Here is a 16,222-nt window from a genome sequence, read left to right on the forward strand (position 1 = left end):
ACATGAAAAGATGATCTACGTCATTAGTCATTACAGACATGCAAATTAAAACTATAATGAGATACCACTATATATCAAGTGTTGACAAAGATGTGGAAGAATTAGAACTTTCATACACTGCTACTTTGATACACAGTTTGGTAATTCTTTAAAATGTTAAACACTTACCTACCATATGAAGCAGCAATTCCACTCCGAGCTATTTACTCCAGAGAAATTAAAGCATGTGTCCATGAAAAAACACAAATGGGGCGGCCGGGTGGCTCAGTTGGTTAGAGCGTGAGCTCTCAACAACAAGGTTGCCGGTTCAATTCCCTCATGGGATGGATTGAAAACAGCGACTAGATTTGGAACTGAGCTGCACCCTCCGCAACTAGATTGAAGGACAATGACTTGGAGCTGATGGGCCCTGGAGAAACACACTGTTCCTCAACATTCCCCAATAAAACACACACACACGCACACACACACAGAGAGATATTCATAATAGCATTATTTTTAATAACCAACAACTGGAAACAACCCACATGTCCATCAAAAGGTGAATAAACACACAAACAGTGGTGTATCCATACAATGGCTCAGTACTCAGCAATAAAAGGGAATGAACTATTGACGGTGCTACAGTGAGTATGAATCTCGAAATAATTATACTGTGCAGAAGAAGCCAGAAAAAAAGGACTATATACTGTGTTATTACATTTATTACAATTCTAGATAACGCAAACTAAGCTACAGCAAGAGAAATGGAGGGAAGAAGAGTCATGGTGGGTATCCATGTCTAAACTTACTATACACTGACAGTATGTACAGTTTATGTCAATTATACCTAAATAACACTGTTTAGAAAATAAATGGAGTTATAGAAATAGTTTTCTAGAGAAACTGGACTATTTGCTGTTCCCCAACATCCTCAGCTTTGGTGCCTCTCTGTCCCTGGACACGGTGTCCCTACAGACTGGAATGACCTCCTGCTGTTCTCCACCTGTCAAAATCTTCTTATTCTATAAGCCTCATCGCACATGCCTTCGTCTTCCTGAAGTATTTCCTGACTCTTACACTCCAGCATGCCTTCCTTGACTACCCCATGCTTCTTGAATGGCACACCTGTTCTGCCACGTATTAAAATTATTTTGGTACCTACCCCCTCACTAGGCTGTAAATGGCTTGGACTACATCCAATTTATCTGCCTAACAGAATCCAGTGTCCGCACATGGATATTTTGAAGTCCATATTTGGAGAACACCATTTCCCATAGCAGTAAATCAGAAATCAAATGGTGATACCACAGTGCACTTCTTACTCTGCTGTAGTCTAATGTTCAATATCAAAAGGGTTTTCTCTTTTGCATTTCTCCTGCTGGCACCCACATCACTGCAAAGATGTCCTGGATGGTCTTCTTGCCTCCAGTCTCTCCCCCCTCCAATCTCATCTTCCCAGCGTGTTCCCACTACAGTACAAGTTGGATCACGCCATTTGCTTACATTGAGTTCTGTCAGTGGGTCCCCTTCAGGCTCTCTTCCTGTTTGTTCCTTCCCTTCCTGGCCCACCTAACCCCATACTCATCTAAGCCATTAGAGAACCACACACACTTTCTTTTTTCTTTTTTTCGTAATTAAAATTTATTGGGGTGACAATTGTTAGTAAAGTTACACAAGTTTCAGGTGTACAATTCTGTGATACATCATCTATACATCACATTGTGTGTTCCCCACCCACACACACTCTCTATAGCGTGCAGGGGGCTCCTCGAAGGCCAAGGCCATGTTTTCTGACTCTGTGTCCCTAGCGCCCAGCAGACTGCCTGGCAGAGAGCAGGCATTCAAGAAACATTTTGAATGAATGATTCAAGTGTGATAAAGGTTATCTGTGCTTGCTTCACCCACCCCCAAATCTGGCAGCTTTCAGTTTCTTTTTTTAGAGGAGGTAGACCGAAATCTTGGTAAAGCCGTCCAGGCTAATTGATAAGCACCCCTCATGCAGACTGCCCAAGGGTGGATATAAAGTTTAATCAATTGACTCCTACACCTGGAGGGAACAAATGTGCGGAATGCTATAAGATAGAGGCAGGCATCTGATCAGCCCAGAAGCTCGGGTCTTCCTGGCAGCAAGTACAGAAATCACAGCATTCTCCCCACGTTCCCACTGTCTGCCCCCTCCCACCCTTCCTTCCCCATGAACCTCCGTGTAAAGACGTAGAAAGCTTTGAGTGAATTTTCTTCCTTGGTAACAATTTTCCAGTTCCATGTTAATGCGCATTTTCTTTAAAAAAAAAAACCTAATGAAGTCAAAACAAACTTAAACAAATCTCATAGCTTTGCTGCTTCACGGAGAAACTGACTTTCTTCCCAACCTGTGTGGCCCCTTGGCATTTAGTATAAGAATGCGAAAGATTGAATTTTGTGTAGTGTGACCTTTCGAAAGTTGGGACGAACATTTGCATTATTCTGATTTCCACCCTCTCTTGCAACCAGCACAGAATTTCATGACAATTTAAAACTTGTCAAGATCGTTCAGATATAATTTTTTTTTTTTTAAATAGCAATTTTGTGGGGACCTGATTTATTTGTTTGTGCTTGTTTAAATCCTTCAAGTTATGAAAATGATTATTGCTATCTACGAAAAGAACTGAAAGTGTCTTTGAGCAAAGGTGTCCCAGAGAAAATAATTAAGAAACTGTCAATTCCATAAATACTTGACAGTGAATTATCTACAAAGGACAACAGTTGAGTATTTCAAAAGCAGAAAGAGCTACTAGCCCCACATTCAGAACTATCCCTCAGGAAAAATAAAAAGAAAGTTAAGTTTGTTTTCAGCACACCATGAATTCTGTACTCTTTTCCCATTCTCTGAACTTGGATAAACATGGTTGTGAAGCAGTCTGGATTGCTAGGTCCAATAATACTAGTACCTGCCAGTGTAACCTTGACTCGATCACTTCTCTCCACAAGTTAAGAGATTTCACCTTTGAAATGAGGGGTTGGATTAAATGACCTCTACATTCCTTCCAAACTGCTTGTTCTGTTGCTGATTATTCATTTATTCATATATTGAACTAGCGTAATTTTGGTTTCTGCTGTTCCTCTCTATCTAGCTCTCCCTTGCTAACCAAAATTGCCTGTGGTCTTTTCCGCGGCTTGCCTCCAAATTCCCTAGCTACTCTCTAGTCCTTTCATGTGGTGGAGCCTCTTCAAATGCTTCTCGTCCCATCCAATATATGTCTCCTCTTCGGGGCCTCCTTCTTTGCTGGGTGGCGGCTATTAATAATCCTTGTTGAAGGGTATTAGTGGCTAATGTGCTGCCTTCCATGGGTAAGACATCTTTATTTATATAGGGGCCTTAGAGATACGATGTTTTTTGCCCTTTTCTTCTCCTCCCTCCTTGAAAAGAAAGACTTGGTAAAAATGAAAACTGAATGAATGAGTGATACTTTGGCCCTGGTGAAGTGCTGTCACTATGTGTGAGCAGCGGCCAACTTCACATGGTAAATTATTGCTTCAGTCATTTATTGAGAATTTAATGAAAGATTCCCTGCTCCTAAAACAGATACAAATTATTCTCTCATGTTAGGAATTTCTCATGTGATTTGAATGCTTAAGAAAGTGGGGCTTGTCCAAGATTGCTAGATTGTAATCTCAGTAATGACAGAAAACATAATTGTGTTGCGTTCCCCTTCTCTGCATGTGCCTAATGCCATGTCTAGCAGGACCTTGAAAAATATTTGATAAACTAACAAAAGAGAAGTCATCTAAAATTTTGTAAATGAGTCAAACAAATAAATCTTAGTATTTTACATGAAACTCTGATATAAATGAGCTAGATGGCATCCGCTGGAGTTCTTACCTCTCAGAGATCAGCACTTCAAATTACTATGCCTCGTTACTTTATTTCTGTGTCATCTTTTTTCCTCTGCTTTGCACATTTACAAGGCTGCCTGTTTTTACATCAAATCTGGGGAAGGCTCACAAGATCACAAATTGATGATTTTAGCCCAAGAAAATCATGCATGGCAAATTGTCTAAAATAAAATAAGCATTTCCGAGTTGACCACGATTACGCATTATCCATGGAAACTAGACTTCTCATGGGATATTCAAACATATGTGACTTATTTGATATACCAAGCTTATTACTTAGAACGGAAGTATTTTGAATAGAGAAAATGAACCTGAGAAAACAAAAGAAAAAAGAAAAAGAACCGAAATAATTTGTACTATAGAATTGAATGCCATTATTCAACACTGAAAGGGTTACCTTCTAGTAAGGGAAAAACAAAAATGTAAAGGAAGGCAGTTGTAGAAACTTGACAAGAAAGGGAGTCACCATAAAGATGGAATAAGCTTTGAATAGTAGACAGAGCCATCCATCCACTAAGCCCAGCAAATACTTACAGAGTACCCCCTCCATGTATCAGGCAGTGGGAGTAAAATGAAAATAATTCTGGTATACATCATGCCCTCAAGTAATTTACAGTCTAATGGGGGAGCTAAGCCTTATAAGAGTAATTATCAGAAGACCAAAAGCCAGGACTCTCTGCAAGGGCGGGACAATCAGGAGTAGTATAGGTAGCCTGTTTCTGGAGGGTGACAAGTTGAAATGCTTTCTAGAAATGTCAAATAGACATCATGAGTGCTGCCAATCCCCACTCCCCGGCCCTTGGTAGACATCAATAAATGATCATGAGACTTTCCCTAGCTGAGCCTAAATGAGACCTCAGGCTTTTTTTCAAGACATCTTTTCAGGTAGCCACTACCATTTCAAGCAACCGCTACCAATCAAAGTTGGCCAGCAAAATAAAACTTATGTCCCATCCTAGATAAGTGATTGTCCCAGCTCCAACTGAGAAAACTTGGCAACTTACAGTCTGCCTCACTCTTCTGAACAGGAGATACTCCCAAGATAATACTGACAAAACCTGGAGACTGAATGGGTACTGGGAGAAGAAGACAGGGGACATCAAGGATGATTGGGTGCTCCAACCTGGATTATCGGGAGGGTCCGAATGCTATTAAGACAGAATAGCCATAGAATGAGCAGACTGCTGAGAATAAGCTGGCGTATGTCTACACTGCAAATTTGAGGTTATAGCGAGACACCCAAGTGAAGCCGGAAATATTTACCCAAAGTCATAATGTTTCTCGCCAACTCTGACCCATTTTCAGTTTTTTGTTTTGTTGTTGCTGTTGTTGTTGTTTAATCTTAGTAACGGGCACTGTCATTCACTCAGTTGTCTAAGCCAAACACCTAGGCAACATTCTTTACACTTTTCTCTTCCCCACCACTCACAGCTAATCCATCTTGAAGTCCTATCCGTTTTATTTTCTATATATTTTTCTAATCCACCTACTTTATACCATTTCCCCCACTAGATATTGCATAGGACATACACTAAAAACTTATTCATTGTTTATCTGAAAGTCAAAATAACTGGGCACCCTATTTTTTTTATTTACTAAATCTGGCAACGCTAGCCCAAAATAATCTCATTCCAAAAAAGCAAAAAGTAGGTCAGCATTCAGGCTCTAAATGCTATTCTCTGGATTGGACTATGGGTGAAGTATTTATTTTGTCAGTGTATGGTACTACTGTGTTTCTCCGAAAATAAGACCAAGCCAGACCATCAGCTCTAATGTGTCCTTTGGAGCAAAAATTCATATAAGACCAGGTATAATATAATATAATATAATATAATATAATATAATATAATATAATGTAATATAACATAATACCAGTCTTATATGAATCCTTGCTCCAAAAGACGCATTAGAGCTGATGGTCCAGCTAGGTCTTATTTTTTGGGAAACACGGTAAGTGTATGGATAATAAAGACAAGTGTACATTTACGTGACCCGCATAGCACCTTGTACATTTAGATGACTTTTCAAAAAATAATCATAATAATGAGTTGAGCAAGGTCAAACCACAGAATGTTTTGTGAGGTACAGATGAAGAGTGCAGTGGAAAGACAAAATGTTTTCTCTAGTTTGACATTAATTAGCCGACTCTTCTTCTAAAACTTTGATAACAATATCATTCCCCTAGGAAGGGCCGACGTGCTGAAATTCTTCACATATTTTATAAATTTATGTGTTACTGAAAAACTGAAACGTAGCCAACATGAGAGATACTGTCAGGTTCCCTGAGACGTTAGCAGAATACTCGATCACGCATGACCTGTTTTTGAAATGGGATTTTGAGCAAAACAGCAGAACACCTTTTCTGGCTTCTTTTCCATTAACTGCTCATGCTTGACACATTCCTTAGATGATCTCATTAGCTCCCATAATGGCAACCAGATTCCCAAATCTGCATTCGTAGCTGGGGAGGGTAGTTTCAGGTAGGAGAATCAACTCTGGCTAAGGATATGTAGGGTGCCAACATATTTTTCCAAAGAGTTCAGAGAGCCAGGCTAAGCAGCTCAACACTCAAACACATTGGGAGGGCTGTTCTAGAAAAAAATACTACTTAACCATCCCATAGCCCACACAACTGCCTCAGTTTACACCAATGACAACTCAAGACTGAAAAACCAATGCCACTGCTACCACTAAGGGCTGGATGCCTCCACCGCCATACTGTACAAAATATGGATTCCATGTACATTTATTTCCTCACATTGCCTCCATCAAAGTTGCCGTTTTCAGTGAGTGGCTCTGTGTCCCAACAGCAAGGAAGGCTGGAAACTCGAATTCTGGTTTCTACCTTGGGAAAGCTCGACTCATAATTTGGAAAATTTTCCAAATACACAGACAAGGAAGGATGTTGAAAGATTCTGAACAGCAACCAACATGAAAAACGTTCCCCTACTCTTAAGCAACACACCACACTTTACAAACACCCTAGTAAATAAAAGGTAGTGGTGAAGACCCAGGCTTTGGAGTCATAGGAACTGGGGTTCCAGTTCTAGCTTTGCCTCTTATTGGCTAGAAGATTAGTCAAGCTAACCCCTCTGAGGTACCATCTTCTCACCTGGGAAGGGGACACATTAATACTAGTCACCTCATAGGATGGTGGGAAGAATACAATGAGAAAAGGGAACACGTTTAGTGGTAGACTTGACATCCCCACAGGACAAGCACTTATCCTCATTATGAATATGTTTACTCCCTATCTTTTCATGTTTTCTAAAGTCTTTGAGTCACAAGCAATTGGGAGACTTTGAAAAGAATCTCTCTTTTTTCTTTCACGTTGTCTTTTTCACGAGAGTATTTTTTCCTCATGAATCATTTCACTGATGACATTATAGCAAAAGGTGTACATTTATTTTCTTAAAGAAACTTTTTCTAATATTTTTCTGATTACATTACCAAAAATTGGAAATGATAGAAAAGCAGAAAGGGGGGAATAAATGAAAAAATACCTCAAAAGTCCACTATCTAGAGAGAGCCACTGTTAATAGAGTGCCATGACTTCGTGTGTTGGGAAGTAGTTTTTTATCAACCATAAGAATCGCAGATTTATGGAACGGGAAGCAACTGTCAAGGCCATGTGTTTGAATTCCCTTTGATTCCTGGTGTTTGCTGTAAGCCCACAGGTCCCATCCTCACGACTACCTTCATTTGCATTTTCTCTGGCTTCACAGTGGAGGGGAACAGTCACTTGAAACCTTTGTTGCCAGGTTGCACGTTTTGTTTTATTTATCAATTTTATGGTAGGAGGCTTCCAACTTTTGTGTGTCAGCCTTGTGCTTCTAAACAGGGGGAGTAGAGAATGATGGGAAATATTATTTGGCTCAGTGGGAGCCTTTGAGAGAGTGAGAGAGGAAGAAAATTACTCTTTTATTGCGAGGTTTGCCAAATGATCTCTGAGAAGCTGTGATATCATTCATATGTGGTGCCAAGCTGGATCGAAACTGCTCATCTTGGCAGACATCTAGAGTGAGCGTCTAATTCCTCGGGGTTGGTACGGGCCTTTATCAGAAATAGTTCCATAGGCAGTATTTACATAACTGTGGTGGAGTGTGAGAATAAACACAGCTGTGGCATTGCCCTAAATATTTCTATTCAGCAGGGAATTAAAAGAGAACTTTATCGCTGAACTACAGATAAACACAATTCATCAAGCAGTGGTCAGTTCAACTGGGGAACAAAATAGGAGTTATAAAGACTGGCCTGCTGAAAATAACTCCAATCAGCCGTCCTGACTTTATTGCTTCTTTACTTACTCCCTTCCCCCTCTTTCTCAGTTCCAGAAATATAGGACTCAACAGGAATATAGGACTAGCAAGGAAGGTGTCTAGATTTTTTTTTTTTTTATTGCCAAGAAGGTAGTGGAAGCCACTCTGATTTACTGAATGTAGGCCTACTATGGGCCAGCATGCTTCCAGGTGCTTTATAAATGTCCCTCATTCCAGAAGGGTTCCCTTTTTCTTTCTGGGTTATAGAATTCAATGTTGGTGAGAGTAAGGTGTTTTTGTTTTTTTGGCCAAGGAGAAGCCTTTTTGACTGAAAATGAAGCATGATTGCCACAGTTCTAAATGATCTGCATCTTCCAAGTTACTTTAAATATCTAAAAGTCTCCATCTATTTTAAGCAGTAGTGCAGTCCCCACCCAGCTATGCACAGGAAGATAGTTACTAGGTGTATTCGTGTTCTAGGACTTCTATATCATAGTGGCACAAACTGGAAAGCTTAAAACAACAGAACTTGATTCTCTCTGTTGTGGAGGCTGTCAGTATGAAATCAAGCTGTTGGTAGGGTTGGTTCCTTCCGGAGACTTTGAGGGAGAAACCGTCCCAAGCCTGTCTCACAGCTTCCGGTGGTTGTCAGACCCTTGCATTCCTTGGCCTGTGGAGGCATCACTCCATTCTCTACCTGCATCTTTTCATGGGCCTTCTTCTCTGTGTCTCTGTGCCTTTTCTGTCTCTTATAATGGCACTCTTATTGGATGTTGGAACCACCCTAATCCAGTGGGTAGATTAATGAGGCAAGGATGCCACTGCCAGCCTTACTTTAATTACTTCTGCAAAGATTCTATTTCTCAACCAGTCACATTCTGAGGTTCTGGACAGACATACATTTGGGGTGGGGGGGATACCAATTAAACCTACTACACAGGGTGAGCTTCTTGGAGACGGCACCAGCTACTCTACTTGCCTCTACAGCACCCCACCCATGCTAAACACCGGTGAGTGCTCAGGAATACTTGCAAACACAGAGTATCTGTGTGCATGGCCAAGAAATCGCTGCATGGTTCCAACTTTAATTTGTAACCCAGGAAATTTACTGGGATTTTCTGTTTCAATATGCACGCCATGTCTCTTTACTGAGAGTGTAATTAAGAGAGACTCAGTACAATACAAAATGCAATACAAAAGCATTGTATTCCCTAATGTGCCTCTACCCAATTACTGAGTCTACAGAAGAGTCTTAAAATGCCAAAAGCATAAATGACAACTACTAACATCAGGATATTTACAAGTCACAAAGCACTTTCAGAACTAGGATCTCATTTGATGCTCTTGTGACCCTGCAAAGGTTATTATTATCATCTTCATTAAAAGCATCGTTATCACTTTCATCGTCATCATCACCATCATCTTTATTTTATAGCCGATAAAGAAGCTCAAGGCTCATAGAAGTTAAGTGACCTATTTGTGGTCAGTATATGAATCGGGATTTTCAGTTGTATTTGACAATAAGGGGAACATATGAGAAAAGTGCAAGGGCATACCTAGTGTCAGGGACGACTGGATCTCCGTCTCTCATCTCAGCTCTGCTTTCCTCCCCTCACTGGCCAGATGGCCTCATTTGCTCCCTGATTATGTCTGATCCTCAGTATATATGATGAGAATGAACGTCTCCTTAGCAATTACTCCTGCAGAAGTCCTGGGTCTGGATCTCCACATTGGATCACACCTACAACCCTCAAACCATGAAGCCCCTAAGCCATATAGACTGAGAATAGGAGTAAAGCCTCTTAGCAGAAAAGCGGGCATGGAAACTGGGCAGACAGAAGCACAGTCACCCATAAGGAAGCATAGTTTACAAATGACAGAGCTTGGACTTGAGACAGGGTTATTTTTTCCAACAGGCCAGTTCTGCTGCTCTTCCTCCTCTTCCTTGTCCTCTTCCTCCTCTTTTGTTCAAATACAGTGAACACACAATGGGTTCACACGGAAAAAAAATTCAGAAGATTCAATGTTATACAGTGAAAAAATCTCCTTTCTAAACTTGTCCTCCTGTCACTCAATTTCCTTCCTAATTGAACCCACCTGTACACCTCTCCAGGCATAGTCTCCATATTTCCCAGCATGCACATAGATCATTTTTACATCAGTGTCCTGTCCTGTGCCTTTTTTTTTTTTTTTCACTCCCATTGTATTAGGCATTTTTGGTTCCCTGACTTTAATAACTTCACCCAGCCAGCCACAGTGGCATATTCACACACCACTTAGTTATTTCCCCACTCTTGAGTTGTTCTGATGTTCCTTTTCTTCCTCTCCCTCTTCCTCCCTCCCCTCTTCCTACTCCATTTGCTCATTTTTATCTCCTTCCATACGTTCACAGATTGATGAAGTCATGATTGGAGTTGAAATTGATTTTTAAAAGCATGGGTTACCTGCAATGTTTGACCCTACCAAATGGTTCTTTGCGGGTAGGTTGCCAGCAAAATACTTTAGGAAAATAAAACCATGTCCCTTCTCGCTTTCACCCCCGTTGCCGCTGGTTAGCTTAGGCAGTTGAGGAAGCAAAGGGACTTCAACAGATGGTTGTAGCTCTAGTTATGACCACAATCATATCAACTGGTGCTCCTGAACTTGATCTCCAAACAGCTTTTTTAGTTAGAACAAAGAGGCAGATGGAAAAAGTGGTGATGTATTATCAGGTTTGCCCCAGATCTTTCAGTATCTCACAAAAGACTCATGCATCTCTTCCCAAAGTTGTTTTGTTTTTTTGTTTTTGTTTTTTTTTTCCATTCCAGGTTGTTAGAAATAGTCCTTGTATAACTTTTTCATTTTTTCTGGGGCTTGCATTTTCCTCCAAGTCTAAGTGCTCTGAAAAAGAGTTGAGCCAGAGCCCAACCCTGGAAAACGCTGCCTGCCTCATGGGACCACTACCATTTCACTGTACACAAATTTGGGGAGACTATTCATTGTAAACTAGAATATAAACTAGAATTGATCAAGATCAGCTTGACACTGTGATATCTCATGCATATATTATCTCATTTAGTCTTTCCAGTGATCTTCAGAGGCAAGTGTATTGAGCCATTTTACAGATAAGGAAATTGAGGCACAGGGAGGTTAAGTAACTTGCTTAAGGCCTCATAACCAACAAGTTTTAGAGCCAGACTTAATCCAAAAATCCATGTGCTTCACAACTACCCCCGGCACACATGCTTTAAATTAGCAAGAAAATGGGCTACTGGAAGAACCACTGCACAGCCAGCCCAGGAATGCAATTTCTTTCTCTGTCTCTTCATACTCTACAAAGCTTGTTGCACTGGCTCACGTGTTGGTAAAATGAGATTAAATGACAAATTAGACCAAAGTATATGTATTTAGTTTTGTGCTAGGTAATGTGATACGTAATATATGTATAAAATCAGCCATTGACCTTGTCTAGAATCTCAGAGGTTCTGGGGACTTTAGTGCCACCAGGCACTTATTGTTTGCTTTAGAACATAGAGCTTATTGGCATTAAAAGGAAGAGTTTGTATCCCTTTTTTCCTTCCCCTTTTGGGTTTTTTTGGGAGTAAAGGAAAAGCGAATGTTGATCGTGGTATTTGACAATAAGGGGAACACATGAGAAAAGGGCCAGGAATACGAGTGTCAGGGACGAATGGATCTCTGGCTTTCATCTCAGCTCTGCTTTCCTCCCCTCTTGAAGGCCTGATGGCCTCATTGGATCCATGAATATGTCTGATCCCTCAATATATATGATGAAATTGAAATTCTTTCATTTATTCATGGCACAAGTAACTGACATCATTTCTGTGCCAGGACAACCAACAATGCTTAACCCACCATCATTTTTGGTGGTTTTATGCTGCTCCCGTAGCTGTCAATGAGAGGCTCATTCTCATCCCTCTTGTTGTCACTGACCCTAATCTTGAGCCCACAGTCTGTCTCACTTTATAACCTGGAGTTCCAGCTCAGTCAGAAAGAAGGGTCTTCTTTTTCACCCAAATCGATAAACTCTTTCTAGGTTGCTGGTTCACAGCCCCAAATACTCTCCCTTTACATCTGGAATAGACTCTCCAGAACTTTGCTTCATCCAAAGCCTCTCTGTGGTGGTTTCAATATACAATCCCAAATTCTTTGATTCTCTTCCTTTCAAGAGGTGAGGCCTACTTCTTTTCCTCACGAGTGTGCATTGGACTTAGTGACTCACTTCTGACAAAAATAATGAACCAGAAGTGATGGCACATGGCATTGAAGATCAGGTCATGAAAGGAATAGGCGTTCCTTCATGCTGTCTGGGGGAAAACCAGCTCCCATGTCATGAAGGCACTCAAGCAGCCTCTGGAGAAGCCCATGGGGCAAGGAACTGAGGCCTCCAGCCAACAGCCATGTGAATGCTCCATCTGGGAAGTGGCTCTTCAGCCCAGTCAAGCCTGCAGACGCCTGTAGCCCCTGCTGATATCCTGTGAAGTGACCGGAAGCTCCTGAGTCAGAACCACTCTCAGCTAAGCCATTCCCTAATTCATGATGTGCAGATACTATGAGGGAACCAATGTTTGGAGTGCTAAGCCACTTAATTACTCAGCAGTGGGTTGCTAATACACTCTTCAAGAGCCTCTGTTGTGTAGCCCTCCTGGTGACAATCACCTACAGGCATATCTATCCCTTTTGGGGAGTTTCTGCTTGGACTTAGAGAGGCCTGCCATGATCCTTAATCTATATAATTTGTGGAACATTTAAAACTTATATCCAGGCCTCAACCTCTAGAAATTCTTATTCAGTGGGTCTGGGATGGGGTCCAAGCATCTGTATTTAATTAAAATATTTAATTAAATGATTAAAAAAACCCATGATTTTAAGGGTTTCTGAAGAATGCTTTTGAATGAGAACATCTGCTTCTTCATTGACTCTAAAAGCCACAGTCTTCTCTATTCTGTGTCGTCCTCTGTGTTCTTCCGTTGAGGCTGGTTGGGTGTGGGGGAGGTCAATTCACCTCTCAGCATGTCTACCTCAGCCATTGGGAACCCTGGCAAGCAACCCAGCTCAGTGCTTTCTCTTATGAACCCATAGAGCAGCCTTTCCCTGACTGGAATTGCATCAGATTTACCTGGAGGGTGTTTGCCGGGCCTCACCCCTAGAATTTCTAATTCAGTGGGCCCAGAGTGGGAGCCAAGAATTTTCATTTCTATTAAGTCTCCACGTTATACTGCTACTGTTGGTCTGTGGCCACATCTTGAGAACCATCACTGATAAAACACGACCTGGTATTTAAACTTTGCCTCAGAAATAGTCCAAGGTCCTCTCTATACTACAGGCAACAAGAACCAATGAAAACAAACAAAACCCCATCCACTTTTCCCAAGACAAAAGTAATCCATGGTGACAGAAATCCTAATAGTGGTAATTTTGGGGGACAGTAACTGGAAAGAGGATGTTAAAGGGGACCTCTATAATATTCTATTTCTTGATCTGACTGGTGGTTATATAAATGTGTTCTCTTTGCGGAAGCACATTGGAGCTGTACATGACAATTTGTGCACTTTTCTATCTGTGTGTTATACTTAAAATCTTACTTAAAAATTAATAGTAATGATAAATACTGTCAAAAACCTGGGGCAAATGGGCCTCCTCTTCACTAGTCTGTACCTCTGTTTACAAGTCAGCTTTCCCCCAGGGATATCCTGGCAACCCAACAAAGAAAATATTCTTTCTTGCTTGCTTTTGTGCTGGCCTTATTTGTGTGTGTGCGTGTGTGTGTATGTGTGTGTGTGTGTGGTACCTGGGGAGTGGTTGCTTCCCAAGCTGTCATTTCTTTAAAAACAAATCCAGATCTTTAAAAGAAAATATGGTAAAATAAATATTTGCCTGTTTTAAATTCTTAGAATAATAGATATTAATAGGATAATTTGAAATGCAAGTTCAGCTCTCATTACTGCTTTCCCAGAATCCTAGTTTGTGCAACTTTACTGTAGAGTAAGAACTTTGGGAGGGAAGGAAAACTCACTTCAGATTGACTGCCCATTTCTTTGTGACGTGCCCAAGAGGCATGAGATTAATTCTCCCAGATGAGGACAAATGTCACTGAAAGAATTCCCTGTTTCATCACATAAAACCTTTGGAGCCTCAATGAGGAGTCTTGTTTTGCAAATTTCTTACCAGAAAAAAAAAAAAAAAAAGCTAATTATTGCTAAAACTCCCCTAGAGACATTCCACTTTCTACATCATTCTTTTTTCCACAATTTAAGTTTATGGGTAAAAAGGTTTCCTCAGTCTAAAAAGTTGGTTTCAAATGTAAATGAGGCCAGGTTACTTGGGACTTCTGATTTTCTTGTTATTTTGAGACTCAGGAGCTTCGGGATATGTTTGCTGGTGATGATGCCCTTGGACAGCCATAGAGGACAATGGGTATTCCCCTGTTAGGTTGACCAGTCTAAAGGAGAGACATCATAATACAGTATTTGATTCATGGGCTTTTGAGCCTAACCAACACGGGTTTGAATCCCAGGTCTGGGGTAAATTACCTCTTTCTCTTTCCCTCCAAACTTCAGTTTTTTCTTCCATTAAATGGGATTAATAATATCAGTCAGAGGGCTAGTAGGAAAATTACATAAAATAACATAAAAGGATTTAAATTTTTGCTTGGCACATAGCAAATGCTTAATGTAGCATAATGATTAAGGGATGAAGGAAATTAATAAACAGATCATTTTATTCAGATCCCCAATCCCTATATCTTTGTAATGCAAACATGAATGAATGAATGGTATTTATTTGCATGTATCCATGAATGAATAAAATGTGTTGTTTCTCTCTGCAATAAAAATTATGTCTAAAAATTATAGACATGGAGGACAGGTTAATGGTTTCCAGGGGTTTGGCATTGTGGTGCGGAAGGGAGACTAAATGATAGCTGGAGGGAGAGCTTTGTGGTGATAGACTAATTCTGTACCTTGATTGCAGTGGTGGTTACACAAATCCGCACGTGATAAAATGGCACGGAACTATACACTTACATGCTACCAATGTCACTTCCCTGGTTTTGATATTGTATTATAATTACGTAAAATATAACCATCATCAAGAAAAATTGGGTGAAGGGTATGCTGAGACCTCCCTGTACTATTTTTGCAACATGATGTTAACCTATAAGTAATTCAAAACAAAAAGTTAAACTAAAAAAAAATATCTATCTAGAATTTCCTCCTTTTACCACAATTACAGTATTCAGATCTCTCCTTCTGAATCCCAGGTGATCCAGTTGGAGTTCTGGCATAAACTTTGGTGTTTTGATTTTAAATATTACACTCTCAGTGCATATGTCTCCCTATTGTTACCCCTTCCTAGGCCATTTCACTACTTTACCACTTTTGTCCAAGCGTTAAGTGGTAAGTAAATGTGCCACAGACAGGATTCCTAAAGAATGCAAAGTTTGGTCATCTTTAATTCTAACATATTCACAATTACCACTGAGCAGTGAGATTCAGCATGTGGCTAGATATTCCAATCTACTTCCTGCCAGCAGCAGCAAGGATATGAGTACATTATTAACTTTGTAAGCGGGCATTTTTCCGCCAAATCGCGTCGTAACGCGGGGCTTTTTTGACATTTTCTGGCCAAAATTAGACTTTCTGTAAAATATTCATATCTTTCAATCTACTTGATATTTTTTCTATGAAATTTTCAGTGTTTTAGTTTAAAAAGAGGTCTCTATTTATTTACTTTGCAAAATTTTTGCCGGTTCCAACTAGAGGCGATATGACGAGTTTACTCGTTTCCCACAAACAATGTGTTAAAATACTCTGCGGATTGAGAGGTAAGAAAACTTCGTATCAGCTTACAGCTTGGAAGTCTTGATACGATACTACAAACAAGCCAGTCAGCTGAATAACAGGAAAACCAGACGTCCTTAATTCAGGTGACATGGTGGTTGGATGCATATTCCCCCAGCACCTCGACCAATGACTGGGTCTTCAACAAATATTTGTGGGAGAATGAATGCGTGAGAGAGTGAGTGAGTGAATGATGGGACCATTGAGGTGAACCACGCACAACTGACAGCCTAAAAGTAAGAGTAAAGAATGAGTTCACCTTTGTGG

The 16,222-nt window shown here is 40.5% G+C and overlaps 1 protein-coding gene across 1 annotated transcript in view; it reads left to right on the forward strand.

Annotated features, from left to right (window-relative positions):
• Positions 1-16,222, forward strand: part of SNTB1 (syntrophin beta 1) — a 206,603-nt gene that overhangs the window by 119,618 nt on the left and 70,763 nt on the right. The gene's annotated exons all lie outside the window — the stretch shown is intronic.

The sequence above is a fragment of the Rhinolophus sinicus genome, chromosome 6 (genome assembly GCF_057876585.1).
Source record: "Rhinolophus sinicus isolate RSI-liver-muscle chromosome 6, RSI-T2T, whole genome shotgun sequence".
NCBI lineage: Eukaryota > Metazoa > Chordata > Mammalia > Chiroptera > Rhinolophidae > Rhinolophus > Rhinolophus sinicus.